Source organism: Gekko japonicus, unplaced genomic scaffold (genome assembly GCF_001447785.1).
Source record: "Gekko japonicus isolate JY-2015 unplaced genomic scaffold, Gekko_japonicus_V1.1 scaffold2934, whole genome shotgun sequence".
NCBI classification, from domain to species: domain Eukaryota; kingdom Metazoa; phylum Chordata; class Lepidosauria; order Squamata; family Gekkonidae; genus Gekko; species Gekko japonicus.
In genome coordinates this window covers 111950-124659 of record NW_015168131.1, presented here as the reverse complement: position 1 = coordinate 124659, position 12710 = coordinate 111950, and the positions used below count along the sequence as shown (strand labels likewise).

At 44.8% G+C, this 12710-nt stretch overlaps 1 pseudogene; it reads left to right on the top strand.

Annotated features, from left to right (window-relative positions):
* LOC107113566 overlaps window positions 1–12710 on the top strand; it is a 28475-nt pseudogene that overhangs the window by 8989 nt on the left and 6776 nt on the right.

The window sequence follows — 12710 nt, the reverse complement described above, 5'->3', positions numbered from 1 at the left end:
TTTGATTCCCCACTCCTCCACTTGCACCTGGCTGGATGACCTTGGGCAAGCCATAGTTCTGATAAGAGCTGTTCTTGAAAAAGAGCAGTTTCTGTCAGAGCTCTCTCAGCCCCACCTACCCCACAGGGTGTCTGTTGTGGGGAGGGGAAGGGAAAGGAGTTTGTAAGCCGCTCTCTGAGACTCCGAGTGAAGGGCGGGGTTGTTTGGCTAAAGCAGGGGTCCCTGACCTTTTTGAGTTTGTGGGGTGCCTTTGGACTTCTGACACAGCGTAGTGAGCACAAAATGGCTGCTGTAGGAAGCGGAGCCAACCACAAAATGGCTGCTGCAACTTTCTTGCCGCCCCACAGTAAAGATCTTTGTGCTGCGGTAGCAGCTGCTGCTGCTCAAACAACACTTTTTAAAATTTGCAAAGCCAATCGGATCTCTAATGGCCAGTCAGCAGCCTTGCTGGGGAATAGCCCTACCAGACCCAAACCATTTTCTTAAAAAAAAAAAAAAAAAAAAGCTGGCAGCCACCAGGAAAGGTGTCAGTGGGCGCAATGGTGCCTACGGGCACCGCGTTGGAGATCCTTGTACTAAGGAGCCCCCTTTCCTCCCAGATGATTCACAGAGTAACCCTTGGAATTTCTGGCAGTAAGCTCCACTGAATAAGCCTGAGAAGGATTCTGGTGATTGTGTTTGGGATTATATTCTTGCTGTGTGGAGTACAGTTGCTAATGGACTAGAGGAAAAAAAGGCCCTTGCCCTTTAATAGAGGCTTTTAATGTTTGGAAATGGACACCTGAAGCTGGAGGTGAATAACCTCACCTCGTAGTCAACATGCCATTAATCCTCTATTAAAGTCACAGGACATTTTTTCCCTCCAGGTTGTTGGCAAACCTAGACCAGAGGTTTCCAGGAGTCCTACAAGAAAGCAACAATCATTTCTTTATTGTTGTTCCAACATCTGGCCTGCAGAAACCTCTGAAGGTGGAGATTTCATTTAGTTATTGAAGTTATTAACTACTGAAGGACACATTCTGGGAAGTAAGATAGGGTTCTTTTTCTTTAAAGCAAGCAGACATTTTCATCTCTGAGGTAAGATGCTGAGGTTAGCCCATCCCTCTGAGCACAGAAAAATGAGCCCTGAGGGCTGCCAGCCTCCAAGTGAGGCCTGAAGATCTAGAAGAAGATGAGATTGGGGGCGATTTCTCACTAGAGCTGCCTCGCATTGCCTCAACACAAACATGTCAATTTCACACCCGAAGCTCCGGGGCTGCATTTTGACTCGGGGCTTCGCCCGATTTCCTCCGCAGTTTCGTGATCCTGGTTTTTGAGGATCATGAAACTGCAGAGGAAATCGGGCGAAGCCCCAGTCAAATGCAGCCCTGCAGCCTCAGGTGTGAAATCGACATGTTTGTGTCGAGACAAACGGCACTGTGCTGCAAGGCAGCTCTAGTGAGAAATCGCCCTGGATTTGTAGCCCACCCTTCACCACCCGAAGGACTCAGAGCGGCTTACAATCTCCTTTTCCTTCCCCTCCCCACAACAGATACCCTGTGAGGTCGGTGGGGCTGAGAGAGCTCTGACAGAAACTGCTCTTTTCCAAGGACAGCTCTGAAAAAAATTGTGACTGACCCAAGGTCACACCAGCAGCTACATGTGGAGGCGTGGGGAATCAACCCCAGCTCTCCCAAATTGGACTCCACTGCTTCTAACCACTACACTGAACTGGCTCTCTACCAGATCTACCGGAATCACAGCTGATCTCCAGACGACAGATCAGTTCCCCCAAAGAAAATGGCTGCTTTGGATGGGCGGGCTCTATGGCATTAGACTCCACTGAGGTCCCTCCCGTCCACAAATCTCACTCTCTCCAGGGTCCATCCTGAAATCTCCAGGAAATTCCCTACCTGGAGTTGGTAACCTTAGTGGGCTTGGAGAGCCTATTTGGTCATGTCTGGTCTTCTCCAACGTCATCTCCCAGTCCTCCTTCCTTCTTTCGAGATTGCACTAGAATAGGGTATTGAGTTGGGGAGGGGGGTTGCAGTATGCAATAGCTGAATGAATCTATAAAATAAATCTCTTCCCCAGCCCTCTAATTGGTCCCAGTGTGACACACATCTCTTTCAGGCGCTTGGAGAGTTGGGGAAGGTACCTAGTGACCCACCTCCCTGCAAAGCTGGATGCCCCCTGAATACAGAAGCTCAGCAAAAGGGTGATGGAGAAGCCAGATCATTGGGTAAGCATTCGTGCACCTGAATTAAATATTCAGGCATTTTATAGATATATTTGCATTTTAAATGGCTTTTAATGTCTCGTTAATGGCTGATTTCGCACTAGAGCTGCCTCGCTGCCCCCGGTTCTATTGGTCAATTTCACACCCGAACTCGTGCAGCTGATTTTGACCCGCGGCTTCGCCCGATTTGCCCCGCAGTTTCGTGATCCTGTTTTTTGAGGATTAACGAAACTGCGGAGGAAATCGGGCGAAGCCGCAGGTCAAAATCAGTCACGCAGCTTCAGGTGTGAAATTGACCAATAAAACCGGGGCAAAAGGTGGCGCAACAGTGAGGCAGCTCTAGTGCGAAATCAGCCAATGTTTTGTTTGAATGTTTGCAACCTTGAGGGCCCTGAATTGGGTGGAAATAAGGCATAAAATCAGGGCTCTTTTTGTAGCAGGAACTCCTTTGCATATTAGGCGACACACCCCGAATGTAGCCAATCCTCCGGGAGCTTACAGTGGCCCCTGTAAGAAGAGCTCTGTAAGCTCTTGGGAGGATTGGCTACATTAGGGGTGTGTCGCCTAGTATGCAAAGGAGTTCCTGCTACAAAAAGAGCCCTGCGTAAAATGTTTTCAATACATAAATAATAAGATGAGAGGCTGCTACCAGGAATTGAACAGTTCTTTCCGCTAGTCTGTGGCAGAAAAAAGTTAGAACTGGTTAGGGAAGGGACTCAGGAAAAAGAATCCAGTCTGATAATACTGCTAAAGAAGGCAGTAACTTGTAAGATTTATGGAGGAGGGAAGTCTCATTGGCTCCCAACCCCCCCTCCCGGCTCTGGTTGCCAGCTCCCTCTAAGCTGTGGAGTCTTGTGAGCAAAAATTATACTTTGTGAGCTACTGGCATTAAAGTTGTGAGCGAGCTATTTGGCTGCTGCATAAATTAGTTTGCTCTGGAGCCCTCTCCTTCCTGAGCTGAGGCAAAAATGTGTGAGCCGGAGGCTAAAAAACTGTGAGCTAGCTCACACTAACTCAGCTTAGAGGGAACATTGCCCATGAGGGCTGGGGCCAGTATTTGTGTTATCAGAACACGCTAGTGATCCCTTCAGCCTCTTGGGTCCATTCTGCATCTAGCATTTGCTCCGTTGTTTTACCAAATCCATGCTGGAGCAGAAATTCCCCTCTGCATTGCATGCCACTTTCACTTTGATTGATTGTCGGATTTTATGGCAGTGTGTGACTGTCCCAAGGTCACGCCAGCAGCTGCCTGTGGAGGAGTGGGGAATCAAACCTGGTTCTCCCAGATTAGAGTCCGCACTCACTACACTAAACTGGCACCAGACTGAGTAACTGTAGTATTTATAGGGTGTCTATGTCTTGTGAAACTGGCAGAAACAGCAGCAGCGTTCAAACAGGGCTAAGCTGCCTGCTGGTCCTCTCAGCTCTGAATGAAAGTTCAGGGAGACCCGATCGCAAAGCTGGAGCCTACTATCCTCTCATCAAGAGTGGTCTCAGAGATCACCCTATCAGGGCTTCTTTCTGCGTAGTTGGAGTGTGTACGTGTGTGTGTTTATTTATTTATTTATCTGTTTTTCAAATTTCTATTCTGCCCTCCCCGCGAACGGGCTCAGGGTGGATCACAACAAACAATTAGGCCATTCGGCATCACAAAAAACCTCACAATCGTACATAGTTAATTAAAACATTAAAACAGAGAACATAAAAACAGATCACACCAGTTATTGCACAGTCTCTGATACTGGTGCCGCTGGACTCTAAATTGGTTTAATCTGGGCTGCATGGAAGTGGTGTCTTCAGCAGGGGAGGCCGACTTTTTTACTGGGTGCCTGCCACCTCAACCGAAGGCCTGAGGGAACAGCTCCGTTTTACAGGCCCTGTGGAATGATAGCATGTCCTGCGGGGCCCTGATCTCACGCGGGAGCATGTTCCACCAGGTCGGGGCCAGGGCAGAGAAAGCCCTGATCCTGGTCAAGGCTAAACGGACTTAGATGAAAAGTAAATTAAAGAAATACCAACATTAGGATTCCAGAGGGGGCAAGCACTCCCCCCCCCCGGACACCCTTGTCCATGCTCTCCTCACGGTCTTCCATGTCGTTGACATTCTTCTTCTGCCAGTGTTTCCATCTCTGTTGCCACCACAAGGGCCTGGAATTGATTCCTGAGGTCCAATGGCACTGAATGCTGTACATAAGAACATAAGAGAAGCTAATGTTGGATCAGGCCAAAGGCCCATCCAGTCCAACATTCTGTATCACACAGTGGCCAGAAATACCAGGTGCCATCAGGAGGTCCACCAGTGGGGCCAGGACATTACAAACCCTCCCACTGTTGACCCCCCACCCAAGCACCAAGATGACAGAGCACCACTTGCCCCAGACCGAGAGTCCCTATCTACACTCTGTGGCTAATAGCCACTGATAGACCTCTGCTCCATATGTTTATCCAATTCCCCCTTGAAGCCGTCCATGCTTGTAGCCGCCGCCACCTCCTGTGGCAGTGAATTCCATGTGTTAATCACTCTTTGGGTGAAGAAGTACTTCCTTTTATCTGTTCTAACCCAACTGCTCAGTAATTTCATGGAGTGCCCACGAGTTCTTGTATTTGTGAGAAAGGGAGAAAAGGACTTCTTTCTCTACCTGCTCTGTCCCACACATAATCTCCTAAAAAAGCTGTCTTGCTCGACACCTTCAGGTTCATACTGTAGCACTCTGCGGAGGCTCGTTAGGGAAGTCAACCACCGTACTGTCTCTTTGGTCGAATCCACAGATGTGTTTCTTGCCGGTTTCCTGTCATTTTTGCTCCTGTCCCCCAACAAACTGTCTACATTTGCATCCGGTTTCATGCTGGCAGTGCCCCAGTATAAAAATCAGTGTCTGCATATGTTTCCCACCCTCTGGTAGTGACTCTATTGTCATAGCCGCTCCGCACTGGTTTAAATGAATGCTGTTCTTTGCTGCTCTAACCCCTCCTTTCTGGTTTCGTTGCGCTGTCAGCCTAATGCAGACATTTTTGAGCCATTGCTCCGCTAATTCTTAAATAATTCCAACAGGTGGTGCACAAAAAACTAGGCGGTAACTCGTGGTTCGATTCCAACAGTACTCTTTTCTCTTTTTACTAGCTAGCCCCCAAAATAATTTTTAAAATTTTTATTTTGTTTTGAAGCTTTTATTTCTTGACCCCTTTTACATTTTAAGTTCATGGGGGGGGGGGAATTTACTTCGAGCTGTAGGAGGCACACTCAGCAGTAAAACACAAGACCTTGTGTTTAGCTCAGTGGGTAAATTCCTGCCCTGTAAATCAGGGCATTGTTGGTTTGACTCCTGCATGGCTGCTTTTACTCATCGCTATGTACCAGTCCTCAAAATTTTTTATTTGAAATTTATCTGTTTATTAAATTTATAATCACTGAATATGACTGGGCAATGCACAGTCAGCAGCTTTTTCGAGTAAGAGCTTGCATTTGGCTCAAAAAGTTGCAATTTCTGCCTTGTAGTCATGGCGTTTCTCATTTTTAAGTTCACAGGGGTAAGAATGACAGACCCTAGGAGTAACAGAAGTGTTCTGGGAATGGAATGACAGCCCCTGGGGGTAGCAGGAGTGTTCTGGAACTGGAATAAGAGACCATGGAGTGGAATGACAGCCCCTGGGGGTAGCAGGAGTGTTCTGGAACTGGAATGACAGGCCCCAGAGTGGAATGACAGCCTCTGGGGGTATTCTGGAACTGGAATGACAGGCCCCAGAGTGGAATGACAGCCCCTGGGGGTAGCAGCAGTGTTCTGGAAGTGGAATGACAGGCCCCAGAGTGGAATGACAGCCCCTGGGGGGTAGCAGCAGTGTTCTGAGACTGGAATAACAGGCCCCAGAGTGGAATGACAGCCCCTCGGGGTAGCAGTTGTGTTCTGGGAGTGGAATGACAGGCCCAATGGTGGAATGACATCCCCTTGGAGTAAGAGGAGTATCCTGGAACTGGAATGCCAGGCCTATCATTACAGTCCCAGGACACATCTCCTACCCCCTGGGCTGTCATGCCACTCTGGAGTCGGTTATTCCAGTCCCAGAATACTCCTGCTAACCCCAGGGGCTACCATTCCACTGTGGGGCCTCTCATTCCAGTCCCAGAACACTCCAGTAACCCCCAGGGGCCATCTAGAGATGAACAATAGATTGTGATTAGATAACTGAATAAAAGACAAAGTGGACAGCTCCCCTAATGCTAACTTGAAAGCAGAGGCACAGCAGTTCTAAATCACATGAGATAACAGCGGCACCAAGCTGATTCTAAACTGCGTGTGTAGATTCGGCCTTTGACTAGTCTCCCCACCCCTACGCAGGGCCTCATGGCTTCTGCTAATGAAACCCTCCCCTTCCTTGATCTCATGAAGGGTGGCAATCCTTTCCTCCAGGCTCTGAATCTCCTCTTCTAAGAGCCCTCTCAGCTTACACTTTTGACAAGAGAACGCCATCTCATCCTAAGGGAGAAAGACAAACATGGTGGACTCCCTGCAGGTGACTGGAAATAGGCCTTGAGCATTCATGTCATCTTCTGAGTGGATTTCTTCACCCTAGAATTTGTTTTGTGTGTTGGTTAGGGTTACGAGCTTCCAGTAAAGCCCTGGGGATCTCCTGCTTTTACAACTTATCTCCAGCTGGCAGAGATCAGCTCCCCTGGAGAAAATGGCTGCTTTGAAGGGTGGACTCTGTGGCACTGTGCCATGCTGAGGCCCCTCCCCTCCCCAAACCCCACCCTCTCCTGGCTCCACCCCCAAAGTCTCCAGGTATTTTCCAACCCAGACCTGGCAACCCTAGTGTTGATGTGATCTGGACCCTCACGTTTGGGAGATTTTAAATCCCCTCATTGTTGTGATTTTCCCTTAAAACTGCACTTACTATAGGTGTAAAGAAGAAGAAAAATCTCCTGTATATGTACCTGTTCGTGGGGAAGGCGGGGTATAAACTGAGTAAATAAATTTATTTTTATTTATTTATTTATCTTTAGATTTGTATCCCGCCCTACCCCGATGTTGAGAACTTTTTGATTCAGAATATAGTGCCAGGGTTAAGAGTCAGATGTGAAGATAAGTCAGAGCTGCGTACTTGATGACCCACCCACTAGCTTGTATGAAGCCATGAGGAAAACAGGTGGCAACTTACCAAGAACCTGCTAAACCCTCCTTCATATTAGTCCCAGGCAGATGGTGTGTAATGCAGCTGCCCCAGGGCTTTGTAAGGTAGGGCCTGTAAGGCAAAGATGTTCTGGCAGGCATTTGGTTGAGGACAGCAACACAACAAAATTAAAGATGCAATCATTCTGGTGATCTACAACAATATTCATATACACACCTGCATGAAAACCTGGGAACAAAATATAGGCCACATAATAAATATGCAAGAATGGGAAAAAATGTGGGAAACGAAAAAAATAGTAAGAGCCACACCTTATAAAGAGAATATTTTAAAAATGTTTTACAGGTGGCACTGGTCACCGGATAAAATAGCGAAATGTTATAAAAATGTCTCGAATATATGTTGGAGATGTAATAATAACGTAGGAACATACTATCATATATGGTGGAGGTGCGACAAAATAGTAAAATTTTGGAAAATGGTAAAATATCTGATAAAAGAAATTGTAGGAATAGATTTGCAGCTTAACCCGGAAAGTTACCTGCTTAATATTTTGCCTGATATAATAAACAAGGATGATGAATGTATTGTGTTATATATATCCTCACGCTAAGCAGAATTCTAATAGCGAAAAAATGGAAATCAGATTTACTACCTAAAAAAGAAGAAATAATGGAAAAAATATTCAAAATAGCAGAAATGGACAGATTAAATATGATATTAGCAGAAAGAGACGATAACGTTTATAAGAAAAGATGGTTTAAAGTGTATAAATGGTTTGAAAAAAATGTATAATGAACACTCCAAAACTGATTTGTACAATAAGAATGTATTCGGATCTTTATTTTTTTTTGTTTGTCTGTTGGAAAAAGTATAAATAAATTCTAAAAAAAACAACAACAACAATATTCATATACACTCACACACCATTCACTACTGTCCCATAACTCCCTTAAGGTTCACATAACAACTTAAAACCACCAATGTCACCCAAATTCCAATTTCATACAGCATTTAAGGCAATCATAGCTCTCGAATAAAAACTATTTTTAATCTATTTGTCCTTTAATTGTCCTATATCTTCTGCCTGAAGGCAGCCGTTCAAACAGGGAATGTCCAGTCCTGAAAAATGTTCTTTGCTTTTTTCAAACATTAGACAATTCCATGGAGGGCTTGTCCATCAGTGGTAGTTAGCCATAATTGCATAATGAAGCCTCCTTTTAAAGAGGCAGTGTGTTTCTGAATACTAGATCCTGAAACAGACAAGAGAAAAGGAATTCTTCTTCTTTTGAGATTCTCAAAAACCTCTGGGGGGCACTGATGGAAATAGGATGCTATGATAGAGGGGCCGCTGGACTGACTATCTTCTGTCAAAACTAGCCATCTGCCAGACCTAGACATTGTGTACCCAAAATGATACACGGTAAAACCCAGCATGAGTCTGTTTAATTCAAAGTAGAACTTGGGTTGATTCAAGTTGCAATTCTCATTCTTGTTTCCTGAAGCAGATGTTCAGCGCGTCAGTGAGCAGGAGAATCTCCCACTGGAAGGACCTGAGAAAAGCAATCTCAATGAGGCACCAGCAGGTGAACCAAGAGCCATGATTCCCCAGCAACATGAGAATGAGGAAGCCTGTGGAAGTCGACAAGAACGAGAAAGTGTTATAAAGCTCAATCCAATGAGAAAGGATGCTTTCTTGGCTGCCCAGGCCTTAAGTGAAGCAACCTCCCGTGGGAGAGAAGCCTGTGGAAGGCAACAGGAACGAGAAACGGTTATACAGCTCAATCCCATGAGAGAAGACGCCCCTTTAGCTGACCAAGTCTTAAGTGAAGCAACTGCCTGTGGGGGCGAAATGAGGGACAGAGATGGCGGAGGAAGGGACGGGGAGAGCTCTGACCTTCCCAAGAGGCTGCCAGTCCAGAAAAAGAAGAAAACTTACATCTGCTCACACTGTGGGAAACGTTTAAGTAACAGTTCGAACCTTGCAAGACATCGACGGATCCACGGAGGACAGAAGCCGCACAAATGCTCAGAGTGTGGGGAAAGTTTTCGTACAACGTTCAGCCTTTCAAAACACCAACAGTCCCACAAAGGAGAGAAGCCATATCAATGCTCAGAGTGTGGGGAAAGTTTTAAGACCAAGTTCAACCTTTCAAGACATCAACAATCCCACACAGGAGAGAGGTCATATCAGTGCTCAGAGTGTGGGAAGCGTTTTACTTCCAATTCCAGCCTTTTAGTCCACAAACAGTCTCACACAGGACAGAAACCATATCAATGCTTAGAATGTGGGAAAAGATTTGCTTTTAAAGCTTACTGCTTTGCACATATCAGATCCCATTCAGAAAATAATCCGTATACATGCTTAGTATGTGGGAAAGGTTTTGTTAATAGTTCCAGGCTTTCAGAACATGAACGATCCCATACAGGAGCAAAGCCATATGAATGCTCGCAGTGTATGAAAAGTTTTAGTACACTCTACTCCTTTACAGTACACAAAAGAATTCACACTGGAGAGAAGCCATATAAATGCTCCATGTGTGGGGAAAGTTTTATTAGTAGTTCCCACCTTTCAGAACACAAACGATCCCACACAGGAGAGAAGCCGTATAAATGCTTGGTATGTGGGGAAAGGTTTGCTTTTAGATCAGGGCTGGTTCAACATGAAAAATTCCATACTGGAGCAAAGCCCTATAAGTGCTCGAAACCTGGGCAACGTTTTAGTAGTAATTCAAATGTTTTGGTACGTAAATCATCCCACACAGGAGATAATCCACATCAGTGCACAGAGTGTGGGAAAAGTTTTAAGTTCAAATGGAATCTTCTTCAACATAGAAGAGTTCACACAGGAGAGAAGCCTTATAAATGCTCAGAGTGTGGGAAAACCTTTAGGTTTAGAGCTGGCCTTCTTCAACATGGAAGCTCTCATACAGGAGAGAAACCATATAAATGCTCAGACTGTGGGAAAAGTTTTAGTTCTAATTCAAACCTTTCAGTACACAAAGGAGAGAACCCATATAAGTGCTTGGTGTGTGGGAGGAGCTTTGTTTATAGATCATGGCTTGTTCAACATGAAAAATCACATACTGGAGAAAAGCTGTATAAATGCTCAGACTGTGGGAAAAGTTTTAGTTCTAATTCAAGCCTTTCAATACACAAAAAATCCCACACAGGAGAGAAGATGCACAAATGTCCGGTGTGTGAGAAAAGCTTTTTTTCAAGATCAAGGTTTGTTGAACATGAAAGATCTCATACAGGAGAAAAGCCATATCTATGCTCAGACTGTGGGAAGAGTTTTAGTACTATTTCAAGCCTTTTAGTACACAAAAAATTGCATATAGGAGAGAAGCCACATCAGTGTGTAGTGTGTGGTAAAAGCTTTATATTCAAATGGTATCTTGTTCAACACAGAAGACTGCACACAGGAGAGAAGCCTTATCAATGCCCAGAGTGTGGGAAAAGCTATGGTTTACAATCAAGCCTTATTAAACATGAAAGATCTCATACAGAACAGAAACCATATTAATGCTCTAAATGTGGGGAAAGCTTTAGTCAGAAATCAGATCTCATTATGCAACAAGTTAGTGCACACTTGAGAGAGACCACATACATGCTTGCAGTGTGAGAAATCCTTCCATCAAGCAACTGAACTTCTACTACACAAGAAACCATACACACGAAAGAATTCCGACTACTGCTTGCAATCCCAAAGAACCTTCCGTTGGCACTACCAGTATCTTGTACACAGAGAATTTCATAGGGATAAGGAACCATACAGGCGCTCAAAGTGTGGAAAGATTTTTTTCTGGGAAGGCAGCCTTAAAATCCACAAGAAAAAAACATGCCAGAGTGTACATATGGAAGGTGGCACAAGGAACCTGAAACTAACTAGTGTTTGTAGGCAGAAGGAAACCCAAACAGAAGAAGAATCACAGTACTGCCCAAAGAGTGGGGAATGGTTTGTTCAAAATCTGTGCTTATTCTACAGCAAAGGTTACACAGGCTTAGCATGAGGGGAAAGTGTCAGCTACAAAAGTTCCCACCTGAAGACTCATGAGTTATCTAGCCCCATAGTTGAAAAATCCATGTACAGAAGGACTACCTTTGTCTGGTTGGGAGTGGAACTTTCTGAGGGAACTTTCAGAACTTCTGTCATTAGGGATTGCTTTAGCAGGCTTCCATTGCATCGGAGCATTCACATTTTTAAGTATACTCTTCAAAAATTGCAATGCATTACTCAGGTCTGTAAGAGGAATATGATTTCATGTTTTTGATGAGACTTTTTAAAAAAAATTGTGTTCATTTTTATCTTCATTATGTTTTGTGCTGAAGGGCTGGCACCTTGCACTTTGGAAAATGGGAGTGGTTGTTTGTTTCAGGACAAGGTACTGCGTAGAGTGGAGATGTGGACCAACTCTTTTTAAAGCTAAATAAATGGTTTTAATTCTGGTTTTTTCTTTCACTGTAGTTTTTCTTTTTGAATTACAGTATGGCCTCTCTGGAATTGTCAGCTCCTGATGTCTCCACATGAAATAGTTTTTTTTTCAGAGCAGGAGCTTAGGGGTAGTTGAAAAATGAGCAACCTTAGCCCTAACTTGCAGGGCAAAAGTAGGTGTGTGCATTCAGCTGTAGCCAAACCAAAATGATAACTGAAAAATACCGACAAGGTATTTTTTTGGTATCATATAAGCCAAATACAGACCAGAGATCTGTATTTGGTTAATGGTATAGCTGAACCCCAAAAAGCCAATATTATCCATCTTTTTTGGGGTCTTTTTGCAATACCAAAAAAAAAAAAAAAAGAATTCAATTAAACCTAACAGCCTGAGCCACCAGTCAGCTGTTGGGTTTAAATGCCTTTCTTTCCCTTCCCAAGATCGGGGAGGGGAAGAAAGGCAATTTAGACAAGCCTGGGTTCTCTGCCTGCCCTTCTCCAGCCAGGACATGTCAATTTCACTCTCAGCTGATTAGCGGGGAGTGAAATTGACAGGGAAATCTGTAGGGGCTACCAGAGGGAAAGAAGACATTTTAACATGCCTCCTTTCCCTCTGGTGGTGTAAATCAGCCCCGAATATATTCAGCAATACCAAATACTTCCCCAATCTGAATTCCTTTCTGGTATTGGACTGGGGGAATTTGGCATTTACTGATATTTTTTGGGTCTGACTTACCAGAAGCTGAAAAATACTGGCTTTTTTTTTTTTTGCACACCCCCTAGGCAAAAGCCTTTTCAGCCCTGGCCCCTACCTGGTGCAATGAGCTCCCATAGGAGATCAGGGCTCTGTGGGACCTTTTACAGTTCCACAGGGCCTGCAAGATGGAGCTTTTCTGCAAGGCTTTTAACTAAGGGGACGGCCCTCTCTCC